General features: G+C 39.4%; 1 pseudogene; it reads right to left on the bottom strand.

Annotated features, from left to right (window-relative positions):
• Positions 1–11,423: 11,423 nt before the first annotated feature.
• Positions 11,424–12,271, bottom strand: LOC137220637 (transcription initiation factor TFIID subunit 11 pseudogene; annotated as a pseudogene).
• Between the last annotated feature and the right edge of the window lie 5,190 nt (positions 12,272–17,461).

The raw sequence follows: 17,461 nt of genomic DNA, 5'->3' as shown, positions 1-17,461 counted from the left end.
TACTCTTTCCTACTCCTGGGAAACCAGGATGTTCTGACTTAGTCTCCTAGCAAATCGAACTTTTAAGATATTTTCTATTTCCTTTCCAATCCAGTGTTATGACCTAAACTCTATATCCTGCCTCCTTCAAGGATCTTTTTTGAGTCTCGTGAGCATTACTGCTCTCAACAAGATCAAGCTTTTACAGATATTGACTGATTCTTCTTCTTGTATTGCTGGTACAACAATCAGAATTCAACTCCAAGCAAAGTGGACGTTTCCTTCCTCAGAGGAAGAATCACATACAAGGAAATGCAGAAAAGGAAAGTACAATGATTAATACATAGCATTTCAAAAGCTTATTTCCATGTAAGTTCTCAGCCATATTTATCCATTCTCAAAATGGAGATGTCTGCCTTTCCTGTTTCATGGGATTGTTGTGACAGTCACAAGAAATAATGTGTGAAACTATGTAAGTGGAATCTCATCTTAGGCAGGAATTTGGCTTCTAAATAGCAAGATAAAAATCCTATATGGTAAAAAAAAAATTACCACTGAATGTTTCTTAAACTGTCAATAAGGCACAGTACAAGGTTTGGTGTCTACAATCCTGTGCCCTCAGTTTTCAGCACACTAAATGTTGTGAACCACTGAGCAAGATGGAAGTAAGAGACAAGGGAAATCTATATGCAGAGTTTCAGGCACTTAACTAATTTTGTACTTAAGAAAACCATCAAGCCCCAGAAAATGACCAGAAAATGGGTGAAAATGTTCTGTACTGCCTACCTAGTTTAGTCCATTTGGGTTAATATTAAGCCACTATAATATTAATAGATTTGGGGAAGTTGTAAAAATTAAAGAAAATAGTAATGCAGTCCCTTGCTTTCTATTATGGTCTCAAATATCAGGGAGACAACATTGCAAAGCCTTAGAGCAGTATGCCAAAGGAGTCAGTTCACAAAGTGTCAGTGTCATGATCAATGACTGGATTTATACAAAAGCTTATCAGAAGACATAGCTGCTCCTTCTAAAAGAGCCCAAACCAGGGTCCTCTGCTGCCGGATACTGCTGTTAAGATCCAGTCCTCTCACCCTGGGCATACCCCTCACTATGCAAAGACATTGGTCCCAACTGCTTAAACTCTTGCTGTTAAGATATAATTTTATTTGAGACGGAGACACCAAAATCTCACTTCTCACCTTAGTGCCAGACTAATGGTGACAGCCCATCGGCACTAGTCATAGTGTGGACGGAGCTGGCAGGCATTTTTCCTCTAATCAAAACCACCTGACATGTAAGACTTACGGAGTTTCTGGTACCTTTTATCTGGAATATTTTGGATGAGTGTAGGAGAGTTGAAGGCAAAAACCTTCCTAGAAATTCTACTTTAAAGCACTGGCCAGACCTTTCAAACCTAAAATTAACTCTTTTTGTAGCAGTGGAAAAATATAGAAATATATGCCCTACATTTAGCAGTAACTGCCACTCTATCCTGCTACGTAAACAAATACCCATCATATACAAATCAGTGCTTCCACTTCACCTTAAGTGGCACTAAAACCTGCTCGCTACACATCTGGTGGCCATATGATTCTCCGAAATCTCATAGCTTGAAACTATATGAACAGCCTTTTCATTTTGTTAGCAGAAAACCTTTAGGATTTATCTCTTCTCATTTTTGAACAAGAAAAATATAAAATGATGAATCTCATAGATTTATAACTTTTAAACTGCATGTATCAGTGATCTTTAGTCCATCAATACCTTATACAAGTTTTTCTCAAAGTGTGGCTTCTGGACCATCAGTATTAAGAATCTTGTTAGAAATGGAAATTATCTATTCCTCTTAAGAAAAACCCTCCAGATGATTTTTATTCATGTTAAGGTTTGAGAACCACCGTTCTACACCATCACTGCTATAAGATATCAAGCAAACATTCACATTAGAAAAAAAGAAATCCAACAAACAAGCAAATATGTGCAATTTTAATCTCTGGTGTGGAGCCCTCTCTGTTGCACCTCCGTCCACAATATGAGAACTACTGATAACTCCCTGAAGACGCAGGTCCATCATGCCAGATTATAGAACTCCAATTTGCTAATTTGAAAACAATTCTTAGAAGCTCCATCAAGAATACTGAATGTAGGGCTTTCCTGGTGGTGCAGTGGTTAAGAATCCGCCTGCCAATGCGGAGGACATGGGTTCGAGCATTGGTCCGGGAAGATCCCACATGCTGCGGAGCAACTAAGCCTGTGCGCCACAACTACTGAGACTGAGCTCTAGAGCCCGCGAGCCACAACTACTGAAGGCCGCGTGCCTAGAGCTCGTGCTCCACAACAAAGAGCAGCCCCCGCTCAACGCAACTAGCGAAAGCCCGCACGCAGCAATGAAGACCCAGCGCGGCCAAAAATAAATAAGTAAATAAATAAAAAAAAAAAGAATACTGAATGTAGACGAAGTCTGATTCACTGGCATCCAATTCTGTTCAATTAATGTTTGAAAACTGTTGTCTTCATGAGCAGATTACATTATAAACCCCCAATAAATATTCATTGATTATGCTTTCTATATATCCCTGTTTTAATCCAGTATGTCTAAAGAAAATCTGTTGATTGACAAGACTAATGAAGTAGTCTGCTCTGGATAATTCAAATCAAATAAGTAATCTTAAAGTCATTTCTGTTTAACTTAGAGTCGAGCACATGATTTTTCATTTGTTTTTTTGGGGGACAGTAGATGAGCTTCTTAATCATACTCTTCTTAGGCTGATATCAGCATGAGTTCACAGTGTTAGTATGAATTTAGTTAGCCTGGAATATTCTGAGTGATATTAACAATAAAAAAAACAGTGCTAAAATTGGCTATAATTAATCCCCAGAGGTCACCAAGCCATAGGCTTCAATCCACTTCCACATTCATACCAAATGTGTAACTCTCCACTTCAGACACTACCTGAATTGATATATCTTACTTGCATAAATGAAAGGGCAGTGAAACTTTCGATCAGATAATCATACCACATTGTCCCAGATGCTTTGAAGTTAATTACTTAAAATTAAGTATGCCTAAACTGGCAAAATGTTAGCCTTTAAAATATTTCAGAGAAGAAATGGAATAAGAACAGCTGTGGGTTCAGACCCACCCATCCCTGTAGTTACTAGTATTCCAAGAGGTAACAGTAATGCTGTTTCACATGTTATCTCAAGATGTCTCCAAAGAACAAGAATAATTCATCTTTACAAAATTCAGACTTGAGAACTGTGCAATAGTAAGCACTTCAACTCTTAGTAGATATCTACCTGTAGTGTCAAATAAACCACCACCACTCTGAAGGCAAAAATGAGGATAAAGTCATAAGAAATATAAACAGGAATTTCACATGGTGAAGGTGTTCTCCAAAATGGTGATATTTCAGGTAAACAGTGAGAACTAAGTTTACTCTTTTTTAAAATAATTCATTTCATTTTTTAAAATTACAAAATCAATATATGCTCACTAAGGAAAAAACTCAGAAAATAAAATTTAGCAAAAAATAAATAAATGCAAATACCTGTAAAATCCTCAAAGGGAAAGTAAAAATGATCTTGCTAAATCTTTCACAGTCATACTTTACCTGTGAGAGGGCATTATATCATGAGAGATGCCATGCTGGAGTGCAATTTAAACAGAAAAGTGCAGTCCTTATTAGAATTCATTGCTTTTCCACAAAGCACCAAAGCAAAACAAACACAGGAACACAAATAAAACAATACAGGTAGTACAGGACCACTGTGCCCTGTTATTTATGATAGCAGAAATTTGTCTTTGTTATGAGAAAAGCAATTATAGGCAATGAAGGAAGTGATTGGAGCATGCACCTGCTTTAATTCATTCAAAAACTGTGTTTTAAGTACATACAAAGTACTGGGGCTATAGCAGTGACCAAGACATAAAATCTCTGCTCTTGGGGAATCTTACAAGCTAATAGGTGAGACAAGAATGTGGATTTACTCTGAAAATAAGAAAGCAAAGCACCAGGGCATCTTATTTGCCAGGGTCTTTCCAAGAGATCTTGTATTTAATTTGTACTCAAAATTCTGAGTTATTTTCTTTAAAAAGATGACTAAAATTGTGTAAGCTTCAGATTTGCCCCTGGATTAGATAGATACTTACTTGCTCAGTATACAAGATCATTTCAAGTACTGACAACTGCTACGCAGGAAGTAGAAGAAGCTGATTTGATACAGAGTGACAGGGCTAGTTTAAAATGCGAGATCAGGAAGAACTCATGAGCTGAACGTAAATGAAAATGCCTTAGAGGGATTTGGAAGGGAAAGGGCTGAAAATTTTTAAGCTTTTACATTGAGTTTATTTACATACTTAGCATGTGTTAGATAAGAATTTATTCTTGCGGTAGAACGATGTTAAATTTAGAGAGATTAATTCTAAATTTGCGGAAGTTAAGCCCTGCTCATGTTTTGTTTTTCACAGGTATGTTTCAGTAGAACTCACAAAAAAAGATCTTTTATGATTTCCAGAGTTTACAACAAATATATTGCTGTTTGTTCTAGTTATTTTTCTTCTAATATCTCATGACTCTTCTCCTAGAAATATTTGAACATTTAAAAATCAATACAAATATATATTATCTAATATTTATATGTATACTGTAATTTATAAATACATAGAAACGACCTTAAAAAACCTAGTGAACTAAATTATTCCGAGTTAAAACACGATGTGCATGTGTATCTAGTTCTGACTGTAATTGTTTTCATTATTATTCATCTACATGGGAAAAATAAACCAAAAATGTTTTACTGAAAGTAAAGTGTAGAATTAATGTCCATATAATCTTTAAATGACTTTTATGTTCTACTGTAAATAGGATAATTAGGAAGTAAGAAATGCTTAGGTTCTAAACACCATATTTTAGGTCTAATAGCGATGTAAAAATATTAACTGTGATAGTTTATATTCATACTGACCAAATAGCTTTTTTTATATCTTTTCATATTAAGAATTAGAGACACCTTGCTATAAGTTCTCAAAGTTAGTGGTCTTTTTTTTATTTTATTTTCATTATAATGCATTTGTCCTGTGTGAAATGTTTCCATTGTTACAAGCTATACTTCTGAGTTCTGAGTCCACAAGTATACATTAATAAAGATATTTCTTAACTACTGTTAATTTCCAAATCAATACATTTCAGGCCAAGATCTATTTGGAAAATATCTATGTCACTAGAATCAGTTAATCAAAAATAGCTTTCATGAGACTCACATCCTACTTCATAACTGTGATTTCCTTTGTAATAACAAGAAGAGTATTGATGTTGCAATGATGACTACAGAGGTGAAGAGGAGAAAAAAGATAAAGAAGAACAGAGGGGAAAGATAGAGTCACAGGATAAAAAAGAAAGTAGGAAGGGTTGATAGAAAGATCAAACCCCATAGTAAAGGAGACACTCAGAATTGAGTAGGCATCGACTCATACTTTCTTTGACTTTTCTTCTCTAAATGAGCTGAACTTCTACTCACTGTTTATTAAAGTGGTCAACTCTGCTGCTGGTGCCTCACATTTACCCCTAAGGTCAATGGCAGTCTCGTGTCTTTTTATTGCATTCTGTACTACCCAACATCATTTTCAGTCTCCTCTTGCAAAGCAGTAAGGTCCCCAAACCAGGATTCAACATCTGAACTCCTCCAGATCTTTGAGAATTCCCAAGTCAGGAAATTCTGTCTGACTCCTGATAGCCAGGTCTATGCTTTGGTAAACATGATTCTTCCATTTTTTTCATGAGTACTAGTATTGACATTATATGATGAAATGAATTAAATTCTGAATTCTAAAATCTAATTGAAATAATTACATGTTGGAAAATCTTGATAAATGCAGTATCTCCATAAGATGAATAGTGCAATATTGCAATATCACTCCCATATCATCAGGTGTAGATAATCTTCATATAAGAATAGAGATTCTTTACCATATAAGAATTCTGACTACCACAATATTTTATCATAATTCTAAATATTTTCTGGGTTCTGATATGTCTCAGACAGTGTTAACATTTTTTCTACTGTGGGTTTTGATTTTTTTTTCTCCCAGAAATTGGTTTTATTTGATGGACCCAAGTCTTAAGTTTCTCAATAAAGAAAAAAAAATCTCCATTTTATATATATATATATATATAAGCTGAATGTATCAAGTCTGTTCAAAGTTGAAGTGTTGATAACAAGATATTATTGATATAGGGGATCAGAGAAACAAAGTAGTATAGTACCAAACAGAAAAAATTAGACATTCAAAGAAAGAAATTTGTTGACTGGAGTTAAGGAGAAGAATTTAGTGATTATGGTATGAGAAGAGAGATACAAAAGAGAATCACCTTAACTGAACAAGTTAGAGTTAAATGAATTTTCTGACCTTAGGAAAACATCCATTCCCAACAGAGATAATTCTTAGATTAAAAGCTGCTAAAAACGTTGACTTGTTTTGTGCCATAAGAATCAGATGTCTGTTGGTCCTCTAGCCTCTTGCTATTCAGGGTGTGGTCTGCTGACCAGGAGCAGCCGCATCACCTGGGAGCTTAATTGGAATAAGGAATCCTGGGCTCCATCCCATACCTACTGAGTCAGAACGGATATTTTAACAAGTCCTCCAAGTGATTTACATGGGCACTAAGACTTGAGAAGCACTGCTTGATCCTACAGTCTCAATGATAAGCAAATGTACATACATTGATAGGTTCTGAATCTATTCTGATAAGTAGTAATTATGACTTTTCAAAACTGAGATCTGCCATATTGTTGATTTCTGGTAGCTACTGAATAGAAATTATTTTTATAACATAATTTAGAAATATTGTTTAGAGTACATCATTTAATGGACTTGATATTGTATAATAAGTAAGCCATGTGAGCTAACAAAAGTTATTTATATGCTGATATGTATATCTAAAACCTAGAGCACAGAAAGACAAAGAATAAGAAAAATAAAACATCTGTTTCAAAAATAAATTCTGGATCTTGATAAGAAACTGCTGCTGTCAATAGCAAAGATACTGACAGTTTCAGGTAGAAAGCTCCTTCAGACACCCATGAACATATGACAATATAATTATTGTACACACAAATGTCAAAAGATTGGCCTTTTAGTTCCTACAGCAGAGATTAATTACCAAGAACTATTTATGATGTATTAGACAGTAGCTGCATCAATTCTAAACCCAGTCCTTCTAGACTCTTTCCTAGATGATTCCATATGTTCTAGATTTCACTGGTCCTGTTACCATTTTTTTCTTATTCCTATACAAATAATCTCTTAAAAGCTATTAATCCACTCAGGGCTCAAAATGTTAAGAGAAACCCAATAGAAATAAAAATCAATACAGTAAAATGGTGCCTTAGCCATGGAAAACAGTGTAGCAGTCCCTCAAAAAATTGAAAACAGAATTATCATGTGACCCCCAAATTCTACTTCTTGATTTATACTCAAAAGAATTGAAAACAGGGTCTTGAAGCAATATTTATACAGCCATGTTCATAACATTATTACTCCAATAGCCAAAATGTAGGAGCAACCTAAGTCCTTCAACAAATGAATGCATAAACAAAATGTAGCATATATGTACAATAGGATATTATTCAGGCTTAAAAGGAAGAAAATTCTGACATGTTACAATACAGATGAACCTGAAGGACATTGTGGTAAGTGAAACAAGCCAGTCACAGAAAGGCAAATACTGTATGATTCCACTTATATGAGGTACTCAGAGTAGTCAAATTCATAGTAAAAGGATAAGGGTGGTTTCAAGGGGCTGGGCAGGGGAGGGGGTAGTGGAGATTTATGGTTTAATGGGTACAGAGCTTCAGGTTTGCAAGATAAAGAAAGTTCTGGAGATTGGTTGCACAAAAATGTGAATGTACCTACACTTAAAAATGGTTGAGATGGTAAATTTGATGTTATGTATATTTTACCACAGTTAAGAATTTTGTTTTTAATTTTTTAAAGGGGAAAAATACAAGACAGAAAAACATACATATTCAAACATAATAAACAAACATAAGATGTTTATTTTAGCATTATTCGCAATGGTAAAACACTGGAAATTTTTTTTAAGTTGATTAGGAAGAGAATGGCTGAATGATTTATGACATATTCACACCATAGAATAATATAAAGACATTGACTTAAGGTAAATCATTTGATTTAAAATGATAACTGATTGAGGAAAGTAAGATAAAGAAAATTGTACATATCACATTTTTTAAAGCAAGCTATCAACAAATGTAATAATATAATAATAATTATTCTAGAAACTGACATTATTGTATATTCATTATATAGCAGGTACTTTTCTAAACACATAACATGAAATAATGCACTTAATATTCACAACATTACTGTTAACCTCACTTTAAAGGAAGAAAACTGAATCACTGAGAGGTTAGAAATCTTCTTCAAGGTCACAGAGCAAGTGCCAGTACCAATGTGCAAATCCAAAAAGTTGACCTCTGGAAGCCTATTCTTCAATGTGTGTATGTATGGGTGTGTCTTTGCATGCATGATTCCAGATTAAATATATACAATAATACATAATAGCTTGATGATATAAGGTAGAACACGCTTCATAGTCAAATCAGTATGGAAGAAACAGCATTAAAAAAGTTAAACAGATCATTTGTACCTCAAATCATCCTGTATCACTTAATATGCTAACGATTATTGTGATCCCCCAAAAGGAACTATAAAGTATGCATCATTTTCCCACCTTCTTTGGCTAAAAGGCACTTTTTAAATGCCGCACCTATTAAACATTGGCCAAAAAGTGATTCCACAAAGCAGAATCTAGGAGCTAATTACCTACAATATAGCTTTTCTTAACCTTCAAAACTGCCAGAAAACCATTCTGGAAAGAGGCAATGGGATGGAGAAATAAAGAGTAGAGAGGTTTTGCTTTTTTTTTTTTTTTTTGGTTCACCATATCATGTTTTTGCATTTGATATTTTGCCTTGCACAATATATTGGTAGCAGAAAATTAAATAGAAACTCAGCTAAATGTTTCACTTATCTTTTTGAAAATATTTTCACTCACATAATAAAGTCAGTTTATTGACCAATAGTGTTATAGTACCTAGTTTTCATGGATGAGCTTCATATTATTTACAAACTAATGTCTAAAGCTATTTCTGTTAATGTCTATTTTTATCTATTTTACTGTGTTAAAAGTTTTGTTATCAATCCTTAATAGCCTACTTCAAAGTAACAAAAAACTCCACCCCCAAATTAATTAAGATCCCTATAACTGCTCTGATCTAATTATTACCACATAGGAAGTAATCAGTATTTAAAAGTTACAGGAGATTGATTCAATGAGTATCTATGTTTAAGGCATTTCCTTAAGGGCCATAGGAATCCTAAAATAAATACCTTATACTTCCTTCAAGGTAGTCATAATCTACTAAAGGAAGCAGAAAATCTACACAGTGACTGAAATATGTTTAAGGAAATAGGAATAAAAAGAAAGAAAAAATATTTTATAACATGGTCAAAGAGATCATTTCTACTAACGAGCTGCCTTTGTTGGAGGTTTGACAAACACGCTGGCAGGAATACAAATGTGTTATGAGATCTTTTTTTAAAAAATAAAAGTATAATAGATTTACAATGCTGTGTTAGATTCAGGTGTACAGCAAAGTGAATCAGTTATACATACTTATATATATTTTTTTCAGATTGTGTTCCCTTACAGGTTATTACAAAACGTTGAGTAAACTTCCCTATGCTATACAGTAGGTTCTTGTTGGTTATCTATTTTATCTATAGTAGTGTGTATATGTTAATTCGCCAGAGTGCTTTCTTTGACCGTATTTGCTCTGCTGAAGGCCCTAGCCCCAAATAGAGTCCCATTGGCGGTTTGGGCTTCAAGAGATGAATTTGTCGCGGGGCATGCCCCTCTATCCATTCACAGTGGCTGTCCAGTTTCGCATTCTCAGCAGCAGTGAACGAGGGTTCTTTTCTCAGATCGTCAGTCCTAGCTGATGCTCTACGTCAGGCCAAGCTAATGAAACGCACAGGCCTTGGGAAGAATGAATCAAAGCGGGTTGGTTCAACAGATTTCCTACACCATTATGTAGGAAAACCAGAAAAACTCGACCAAAACTCAGGGCGGAAATAACCCTCCTGGGATTGACAAGTGATTGATCCTAGCAAGGTTGCAGGGTACAATGGGAATGAAGGTACATAAGTCTGCTGCTTTCTGATAGGCCATCAGCAAACAGATGAAGATGCTTTGATGCTTTCTTCCCGATCGCTAAGCCTTTTAAAACTTTGCCTGACCTCGGCCATTAGCTAGGACCTCCAGCCCCAGGTAGGAAACGAGTGATGAGAAGACAGATGCTTGCCTCTTCCCAGGATCTTGCTGGGAGAGCTTCGAGTTCCTTCCTCACCATTTGCAAGAGTGCTGACAAGCTGCAGCTCTTTGCAAGAGGTTCCTGATCAAGCTACAGTCCTCTGCCTTCCTAGTTTGATCAGGAGTGGGTGAGGGTGGGACTTTGTCCGAGGCTTTTGTCTTATCTCTCGGTAGGGTCCTGTGATTTTTCTCCCTTGGCCTGTGCATGGGTCATGGATCCCATCCAAGGGTGTCTGAAGGCTGAGCCCTCCCTGGATACCTAGGATCAGTCTCACTAACTCCAGCCATCTATGCTTCTTCTTACCCATGGCTGGATGTGGTTAGCTGAAAGGTGATTCAGGGTTTTGGCATCTCTCTGTGTGAGAGATTGTCATGTCTAGTTCTCTGGGAATGCCTTGGGTCACGGGATGAAGCTAAGGCTGGTCTCATGGTATGAGTTAGGAAGAATTCCCTAAGCTCCCACCTCCTGGAAGAGATCGTAGAGGAGCGGTATAATTTCTGCTTTAAGTGTTTGCTAGAATCCATAAGTGAACTCCTCTGGGCCTGGTACTCTGGGATAGGGATGGTTGTTGAGTACAGATTCAATGTCTATGACAGGTAGAGGCCTTTGCAGAGGTCTGTTTCTTCGTGGGTGTGTTGTGGCAGGGGGTGTCTCTCAAGGTATTGGTTCCTTTCTTCTGACTTATCAGATGGATGGGCGCGGAACCGTTCACAACATCCCTTTCTTACAATTCCATTGCCCACGGGTTCCAGAGTGATGTTCCATGTTTCACGTTTCGTTTCTGATACGCGTACACTGGGTCTTCTCTCTTTTCTGATGATTCCTCCAGCTTTCTAGAGGCTTCTGGGTGTTCTTGGTCTTTTCAGAGAAGCAGCTGGAGGTGTGGTGGATCTTCTCTCTCCAATTTTCTTCTGTTTATGAATCCTGGGGAAATTCCCGGTGGCCTGAGATACAGGAGCTGCATGGGTGGGGCAAAGTCTCAGAGTCAGGAGGCTGCTCTGCCAGCGGGACTGGTTCCTCAGCGACAGGCCTTTGCTGGCTCTGGCCTAGAAGAACAGGATCTTCTTGTGCTTGCTGCCGGGGATTTGCCCCTTGGACCGTAACCTCCGAACAGCCTCCCTCATATGCTTGGGTTGGAGTGGGGGCGTTTCCCCCCACTTCTCACACACGTCCAGGGCCTCCTCAACCACCTGCCCGACGAAGACCTTGGCCACTCCGGACATGGCAATGACCGTGTTCTGGGACACCGTCGAGCCGGCCACGGTCTGGATCAGACGCTTCATGGTGGCCTTGGGGAAGGCTGATCGGCGATACACTTCGTAACGGTCCAGCTGCTCCTGGTTCATAGAAGACACGAGGGTTCTCATCTTCTGAGCCTCCAATTCGTCCACTGCCCGTTTCCCGGGTCTCTTCCCCTTGGTGGCCACTTTCCGTCTCTTGGCTGCAGGAGGACGTGACGAGGAGTCTGCCTCTTCACCTGCCCTTGGACGCGGGCCGTCCTGACGCCTGAGCTCGCCTTCCTCGTCACAGGCTTTCCTCAGTTCCTCAAATCGGTCCCGCGGGATTCGGTCCAGGCAGCTGGGGCTGGGGTCCAAGGGCACCACTCCTCCCTCACCCGACACACCTGTGACCCGACCTTTGCCTGGGAGCGACGCGCTGGCCTCGGCCATCCCAGCGCCGCAAGATGCAGGGGCTCGGGCTGGGCTCGTCTGATCGGCGACCTGCAATGACAAAGACGAGACGAGGGAAGGTCAGCCTTGCTGCTGTATTTATACGCACACACACACACACACACACACACACACACACACACACACACAGAAACACAGGTTTCCACTGCCTCTCACAATGCAAAGACAGTTGCCCTTGGAGATACCTTTTCTATGCGTGGATAACGAATGCCCGCAAACTCGGCACCTTAAACAAGCCCCACTGACTGGTTGAAAGCCCGTAGGTCAGAAAGCTCTCGCTCTGGGTCCTTTCTTCTGCAAAGTCCGCCGCGGAGAACCTCCCTCCGGCTGCAGTCCCCTCAGGGGCAGGATCCCTAGACAACAGTAAGGTCCCAGCCGCTTTATATAGCACTCTGGGGCTGGGGCCACACCCACCCGGAAGTCAGGTGATTCCTCAGCCCTCGGGTGGGGGGGGGGGCTGGGCTCCTCCCACGCACAAGGGAAGGGGCGGGCCGAGGGTTGGCCGCCCAGAGTTCCTCCTGCTACAGAGTTTCTGAAGGTTTCACATTTGTTGGCGAAGGACCTTCAGAAGAAGACAGGTCTTGAAAGCTGGCTTTTTGAAAGCCTTCCAGGACCCGCCAGAGAACCCAGTTCAGTAGGCAACAAGTCCTCTCTCGGGTGCACCTCAGAACTCGCTGGCCTGCAGAGGGGAATACAGAAAGCCCGGAGGGTCACTCCTGAGGGGGCCTTTTGTGCCAGGCCATTGTGACCCAGGCCATATTCTCCCCCAGGTCATAGACATGGAAATAGGTAGGTGGGCCTCATGGGAAGTCCCTCTTCCTCTTTAAATACTCTTGTATTTTCAAACATTTTCGGGTTTCCTTGGGGTCAAACCGAATGGACCCGTCCCCTATCCACCCTAGTCCCTACCCCCATCTTCAGGCAGGTCTTCCCCCACCATTGACATCCAGAACCGCAGGGGGAACATTTGTTTTACGGGATGCACCCCCTTTGACACATCCTCCTCCCCCAAGGTCCATAGTTTCCATTAGGCATCACACTGACTGTTGTATATTCCATGGATTTTGACCCCTCCCTTATCATGTCTTGCATCCACCCTTAGAGTATTGCACATAAGGCTTGGCTTTCCTGCCCTCAACCTGCTCTGTGTTCCGCCTAGCCCTCCCTTCCTCCACCCTAATCCCTGTTGACTCGTTTCCATGGTCTCCGTGGCTTAACCCCTCCCACAGTGTCCCTCTCATTGGAATGCTGAGGTCTCTAGCCGTTTCACATTGGTTTCTTTCGCTCCATCAGTAGGACTTTGGAGCTCCACGTCTCTCGTAGGCCTGCTGACTCTTTTCTTTCTAGTGCCGAATACTAGTCCAGTTTCTGAATGGACCACAGTTCACTGACCTTTCTTCCCCACCAATTGGCATTTGTTTGCTGCTGAGTTCCGGCAGTTTGGAAAGCAGATTCCATTAACGTCTCTGTGCAGGTTGCCCTGTGCTCGCACCAATGTTCTCCTCTTTTGGGTAAACCTCAAGGAGCTGGATTGTATAGAGCGTGTGCTATTTTGTAAGAAACTGCCACACTGTTTCCCAAGGTGTCTGCCTTAGTGGGCTAGCGTGTCCCCATCCAAAGACACCACAGCCTGGAGGCTTGCGGTAACACACGTGTATTTATTTTCTCACCCTTCTGGAGATTGGAAATTGCCTGATGGGGTTGCGAGCCGACTCGTTGTTCAGTGATGCCTCTCTCCTGGGCTGCACCTGCCCACCGTCCGGCTGTGTCCTGGCATGACCTTGGCTCTGGCTGTACTATCCCCGGTGCCTCGGTCTCTACTTTGAAAGGCACCAGTGTTGTTGGATCGGGGGCCCTCCAGAAGTGGTTCCTTTGATCTGAATCACCTCTGTGAATTCCTGAGGGAGCGCATCCGCTCTAATACCTATATCTCATACTTCTCGTCATCTGAATGATGAGAAAATAAGGGTGTTTTTTTGCACTGTGATTGTTAATTGTATTTGTCAATTTAACTGGTTTAAAGAATGCTCAGACTGCTGGTAAACAACATTTCTGAGTGTGTCTTTAATGGTATTTCTGGAAGATATTTGTTTTTGAATCAGTTGACTGAGTAAGAGATCCACCCTCCTCACTTTTGGTGGGCACCATCCAAACTGTGAAGGCCCCAGGAGAACATGAAGAGGGTGAGCAAATTTACTGTTTCCTTTCTTGAGCTAGGACTTCCAAGTTCTCCTTCCCTCAGGCATCAGAGCTTCTGGGTCTCAGGTCAACTGACTCCAGTAGTTTCATCAGTGGTTCCCTACCCTGTTTTTCAAGCTTTTGGCCTCAGACTGGAGATTACACCTTTGGCTCCCCTAGTTCTCAGCTTGTTTACTTTGATTGAATTATATTGCAGGCTTTCCTGGTTCTCCATCTTGCAGTTGGCATTTCATAATACCATAATCTTTCTTTTTCCCTGCAGAGTACTTTGTTCTGACTATCTGCCTCTGGGGCTGTACCTCCTGCATACCTATTCTTCCCCTATTCCAGGTTCTGTAAACTTGCATTCTAGAACAGAGGGTTTAAACTTGAACCCTTATGGCAAGTAATCAAGAAAAGAGACTATTTGTTTAGTCCAAACTTAAAACAGATTCCCCTATTTTATGGAAAAGTATAAGCAAGATTACTTCTCTGTAAAACCTTTAAATACCCCTGGTCTAAAGGATTCTGGAATTATCACTGTCTAGCCATGTTACTCTCAATATCACCTAGATTACATTTAACTTGTATATTTGTTCTTAAAATGACGGTACATAAAAATAGTTGCCTAATAGTAAAGGATCAAATTCCTCTCTCCCTCTCCTTCTCTCTCTCTCTCTCTCTCTCTCTCTCTCTCACACACACACACACACACACACACACACACACACACACAAGGAAGACAGAGATTCCTACCATGCACTTATCCCAAATACAGTTAGAAAAATGGAAGTGCGCTGTGCAAAGTTCTATGTTGGAAGACATATTCAAAGAATATGGCCTTGGATTTCACTTAGAAGCTGGCAATATGGATTTACAAACCAGAGAGCTGAACATGTATAACTGAAACTAAACTATCCAAAGACTGCAAAAGTAAAGCAATATATAATATACTAGCAAATCTATCAGTTAACTATCCTTTGCTACATTCTCTCATTATCCTTTGTTACATTGCTGTTCTTAAGATAGGGCTCTCAAACATTACAAATATTCTTTCTTGAATATCTTTACATAAACGTATGCTGTGATTCAGCTTTCTCATATTCTTTATCATTTTTATTTTCTGAATGATTTTTTTTTATTTTGACCACCTCTTTAGGTTAATCCTTTAAATATTTTGTTATCATATTTCAAACTCATCTTATAAAAGATATCCTATCTCCTGCATCTACATCCCTAAGCAAACCAGTACACATACACATACACCAAGATGCTGAAGGATGAAAACAAATTCACAAGGCCAGTCAATAGCCAAATAGACACACTTTGGTACAAATAGTTTTACACGCTAATTCAATCGATATTCTGCCTACTGAACCATGCTACTTCAGTAGGACATCCAGTTCTCTGTTACCGATCAGCAATTGCCAAAAGTTTAACTACCAGTGAAAATAGCTTTGTGCTCAACCTATGAATGATATCCATATCAAAGCAAAACTGCTCCCAAGCACCACATTATTGTCCCATCTATTGTTTCCCAAATCCTAGGCCAAATCCTAGGCCAGCCAACAAAATCAGCCTTTCTTGGTGGGCTTAATTACCTTTTTTATCCCAGTCATAGCTCCCCCAGTAAGAATAGCAATCCTGACTAAAGCAAATCACACTGTTACCATTCTGGAAAGAAGGGCTTGAATGTGGGTGATTACTGTGCCGGCATTACTTGCCAGGTGAAAACACGGTGGAGTGTCATGAGATTTCCCAACAAAGACATGTTTGGTCCCCTCGTGACACAAAGGGTTAGATGTGACTCGTTAGATATTTATTAAATTTTATCACTGTTCTTCATATCCTCTGCATTCATTGAGCCAACTCTACCTGGAATTTTCTCTGATGAAATGAACTTTTAGCAGCATCAACTTTTCCTCCAAACCATCAGTCTATAATAGAGCTTATTCACTGATATAAGTGAGTTAAAAACTTGTTCCAATGGTATACTTTTACTTTTGATGTTTGCATATATGTCTTATTCTAGTAATTGTTCTAGTCTCATGACAGCAAGCAAAGAAAGCGTATTTTGACAGGAAATTAATTTTAAATCTTTGGAGCTAAAAGGGCCTCAGTTGTAAATTTTATAGAGTAGAAAACTGAGGGCTAGAGAAGTTGAGAGTCTGTCAGGTCACACAAACCAGGCTAATATCTGAAACCGAAGTCCCCAAACTCTCCATTTAAACCCGTCATCTTCCACAGTGTGCTGCTCTGTATTCCATCATGTAGCCACTAAATACAGTGAGTCAAAAAACATCAACAAGTGGCTTCACATGGGAATGTTAGCTTTTATTCTAATTATTGCCTGTTTATTTCCTTTACATTGATTAACAAAGGTAAGAAATTTCCCAACAGTTCTTGGAAACTTACCTATTCTTAAACACAAAACAAGTGAACAAATAGAAAATTGTTATTAGATGGTAAATAAAAGTATTAGGTATATTCATAAACAGTATGATCATATAGATAATAGCACAAAACCCTTAGTAATAGATTGGCTTTAAAAAAAAACTAATTTAAAATAATCAAGAAGGCTTTCTTTCACTGTTAAATACCAGGATATCAGAATATTAAAGACATGAAACATCTTTCCATTCTATAATTATTTAGAAAGAAAAAATAAAATTAATAGGAACTGGCTTGCTTTTAAGATTTAATAGTATCACAGGAAGCATGGCACAGCAAAGTGGATTTTGTTTGGAGCTTTTTTGTTTGTCTGTTTCGTTTATTACTTAAAACAACAGAGATTTATTCCCTCACAGTTCAGGAAGCCAAAAGTCCAAAATCAAGATGTTAGCAAGGTTGGTTCCTTCTGGAGCCTCTGGTGTAGAATCTGTTCCATGTCTGTCTCCCAGCTTTTGGTGGTTGTTGGTAGTCTTTGGCATTCCTTGCCTTGTAATTGGATCACTCCAAAGTCTGATTCTGTCACCACAGAACTTTTTTCCCTGTGTATATCCTCAGCGACTGTATCCAATCTGCCCCTCCTTTTCCTTATAATGACACCAGTCATAGGATTCCGGGCCTACCCTTATTAGTGTGCCTCAATTTAACTTGATTGCATCTGTAAAGACCCTATTTCCAAATAAGGTTATGGTCACAGGTGCTAAGGGGTGAGGACTTGAACATATCTTTGGGGGGGACAACTCAACTCATTATACTGTACCACGGAC

This window comes from Pseudorca crassidens, chromosome 3 (assembly GCF_039906515.1).
Source record: "Pseudorca crassidens isolate mPseCra1 chromosome 3, mPseCra1.hap1, whole genome shotgun sequence".
NCBI classification, from domain to species: Eukaryota; Metazoa; Chordata; class Mammalia; order Artiodactyla; family Delphinidae; genus Pseudorca; species Pseudorca crassidens.
This window is presented reverse-complemented; position numbering and strand designations above follow the sequence as displayed.